Source organism: Lactuca serriola, chromosome 2, assembly GCF_051521515.1.
Source record: "Lactuca serriola cultivar US96UC23 chromosome 2, Lser_US96UC23_V15, whole genome shotgun sequence".
Lineage (NCBI taxonomy): Eukaryota > Viridiplantae > Streptophyta > Magnoliopsida > Asterales > Asteraceae > Lactuca > Lactuca serriola.
The window spans coordinates 115,170,698-115,174,866 of NC_136409.1; positions in this window are offsets into that span (position 1 = coordinate 115,170,698).

Below are 4,169 nucleotides of genomic sequence, written 5' to 3' on the forward strand. Positions count from 1 at the left end.
CTGACTTATACCCTTACTTTGACCCTGATGAGCCAATTTCAAGTCTGGGGACAAACTTTTCTGAAGAGGAGGAGAATGATAGGAAGGCTCCAACCATTGAGCCAACACCACCAGGCTCAAATCAGAAGTGGATCAATTTGATTCAGTTACAAGCTACGACTGTTTAATTCCAAAAGCATGTTTTAATTTTATGTCTTTGTTATTTAATTTGAACTTATCAGAACAGTTAGTTGGTTCTCCACTTAAAATAGGATCGTGGGAACTAGTAGAGTAGCGATTATTTTATTTCACGTTATGTACTGGAAATTGAGGATGAAAAGTCAGTTCTTGGATTCTTAAAGTTTGTATTATTCTGTGATACTTCAGAATAATTTCGTGTCCCTGCTATTCTAATTTCTTAACAGGTAAATTAGAAGGTGAACTTCGACAACTAACTCTTAGTTTCGTGGTGAATCTGTATCGAAAACCAAGGTTAGATTTCCACCTGTTTATTAGTTTGTATCAAGGGTATAATGGTCCTAATTTAGCAATAGTGCTATCACATAGCTGGTCCACGCTGGGGACTCTCACCCGGAATCACCGTCTCTCCCCCACTTGGGGTCCTGGAACGTACCAACTATTGTGCACAGTTGATCACCACCCCATTAGGACTTAACCAATCCATGCCGATGATAACCTTGTTCCCACGTAACAGAATGGGAAGCAAATCCACAAGGTAACGCTTGTCATACAACCTAAAAACACAATCTCTGAGAACCTCTGTTGCATAGACAGATCGGTCGTCGGCAATCTTGACCTCGAAAGGGCAATCCAACATACCTGAAGACTCAGAAAACCTGTTGCTAAGAGCAAGAGAGACAAATGATCGGGTAGGCCTCGAGTCAAATAACACCTGTACTGGGATGTCGTTCACATAGAATGATCCTAAAAAAACACATAACATATCACATCAATATCATAACCGACATGAAATAATCCTTCCTAAAGTGTCTCCTCAGCGATCAGCTGAAATGCTCAGATCCTCACAAATGGAGCATCCATCATGCCCTGTCAGCCATTCGTGATCCGCAGGGTCACTAGAGTAGGCGCACCACTGGCACTCTTGATGTCAGTCGAGGGAAATTGGCCTTTTTATGGCCTCTGATCGCAGTGAAAGCAGATCAGGTTTGACGTATGAATAGTAGGGTAGGGCTGTATAATCCTTGCTAAAGTGCCCGGTCTTTCCGCACTTGTAGCATCTCGAGCCCCCAGTTTTGCAAACTCCCTCACGTGGTCTGCTGCATCTCCTACAACGGCTTCAGCCCTGCTGTCCCTTTGACCTAGAGTTGGATCCATTGTGTTTCTTCCTTGAAACCCTAGTAACCTTCCTAGCCTCCGCCTTCCACTTACGGTGGTGCTTTATGTCAGTCTCCTTCTCCCTCTCCCTAGCTTTCGTATCCTCCAAGGTCGGACATGCCGAGTAGCTGACATGTTTCCAGATGTCAACCCTCAACATGTTATGGTACTGAGTCTTCATCATCTCCTCATCCCCTTCATACTGAGGCACTAATAAGGCCCTCTCCCTGAACTTGGCGGTAATATCCGCCACCGACTCAGTCGTCTGCCTTATATCTAGAAACTTTGTGGCCAGCTGCTGATGCTCCATAGCCGACACAAACTCAGCCCAAAACTTGGTCACAAAGTCCGACTAGTTCATAGCCTCAATGGTTGAGGCTCCCAATGAATCATTGGCCGCCTCCCACCAATCTCGAGCTTGGTCCCTCAAACAACCCGCAACATACCGGACCTTCGACCCCCTAGGGTAGAAGCTCGTCAATTGGGTAGACTTGATGCGTACAATCCACCTCTTGGCCACATTGTGGACCTTCACTCCATGAAAGTCTGGCGCACCACAACCCCAAAAATCCTTGAAGGAGAGTGTGCACGTCCCTGCCTGGCCATATAACATGTTGCTCTTGAAGACCCTGAGGTGATCCTCCACCAACTTGATGAACCCTTCCTTGATCAACCTAAAACCCATCAGGGTCGCGTCAAGGATGCCTCTCCTAATATCTGACACACTAAACTCATGTATTCCATCATCAACCAGATCGGAACCTGCACCCGAACCTGAACCTGATCCTGAACTTGATCCCGACCCTGAACCTCCTGCTCTGAAATGTGTCACCACCATTCTGAAACAAAACATATAATCACCTGGGTCATACATAATTTTGATAGGTCTCACACACTCTACAAGTTCCCTGGTTCTATCTCAGCTCTCCTTTATTCAAGTACAGATCCTCTTCTATCAGTAGTACGAGCCCATACTACCTTCCACATCGATCTATACTTTCCTTAGGGATTGTCTCGACTTCACCAATTCCCTTTTACTACTACTGATTGTTGTACTCATCTCATTTGAGGCTTACCCTACGGTAACTCTCTAACCTACTCTCCGCCATATACTGTATAAGAAATCCCTGCTATCTTTAACTAACTAGCTCGTGAAAACCATTAGATATCATTAAGACCAGATAATTCTTCGAATGAGAGGTCCTACCTTACAATGGTTCGACTCAAACAAGAGCTGTGAAATAGGGTTAGACCTAACCTTCTAAAATTATTTAGTCCTCATAATATGTAACTTAACATATCATTTACTACTTTGTTAAAGATAACTAGGATCCCTAAAAGCACAAATCAAGTAGCATTCGGGCATTGAGTAAACCAAACCCAACATATCCTAACCAGGCTATCATATCACTGACTAACCAGTTCTAGCATGTAATTCAATAAGCACATGTAACAGGCAGATAAGGCATCTTCCTAGATCCTTAGCCCTAATCTAGCATGCAGTTCTCATAGGTACAATAGGCATATAAGGCATCCTTCCTAGATCATTAGCCCTAATCTAGCATACAATTCTCATACGTACCATATACAAGGCATCCTTCCTAGATCCTTAGCCGTAATCATGCATGCAGTTCTCATAATCATATTATATATCATAACAAACATGTATGGGTATCTTGGGATAAACTTACTTGAGCTCAGCCGAATGCACGCATCACACACTTTGTTCCTTCTCAAAACTCTTTATATTAATTTTTTAGTAAACTATTTTCTTGTAAAAACCTTTCAAACCCTCAATTTGAGTGCAGACACCCCGAAGTTGTGTTTGAATCCCTTAGACCAAGGCTTTGATACCAACTTGTAACATCCTAAAAAAATACGGACCAAAAATTTCATTTTTGATATAGCAATTTATAAAACAATTTATAGAAAACATCATCAAGTTCATTCATTTCATCAAAATCCATAGATCATAAGTCTCAACAATATGTCATAACATAACAACAATTTCAGAGTACAATCCCAAGAATCTCATATGCAGAAACCATGTGTGTGATGCGCTGCAACCGTTCCGACTCCTTTCCCTCCGGGGAAGAATTATGTGAAACCAAAACTGAAAACTGTAAGCATGAAGCTTAGTGAGTTCCCCCATCATACCCCATACCATACAATAAGCATACTGCCAGGCATATCTAGGTGCCCGACCTATCCTACTGAGCATATCTGGGTGCTCAACCTACCCTTGTCAGCCATACCGGGGTACCCAACCTACCCTTTTTCAAGCATATATGAGTACTCGACCTACCCTGCCAGCCATATCTGGGTGCCCTACTTACCCCCAGTTTAATACAACCGGTTACATGGACTATTTCAATCCCTATCACTACCATATAATAACATAACATAATATACGGTCATGCATATATGGGTGCTCGACCAATCCAATCAGTCCTTACAACCGATATTGGGGTCCATCCTACCCCTCCTACCACTATCACATAAAAACATAACATACTAGCACATAACGCATAACAGATACCGGCATACCTGAAAATTATCACAAAGAAAATCATCTCTACTATAATAAACTACTAGTGGCCCATCATTGGTGCCTTCGACTCACTTCTACATGAATGTAACTCACTTTAATGTTGTGAAGTAGCTGAACTGTACTCGGTGTTGGCTTCAACTCCTCTCAAACTCCTACACATAACAATCTCTTTTAAATATCTTTCATACTCATAACCCATTTAAGGGTCAACTCTGGTCAAAGTCAACCTTCTGGCCCAAGTCAACCTTCTGGTTGACTCAACTCACCGAGTTGGTCCATCAAC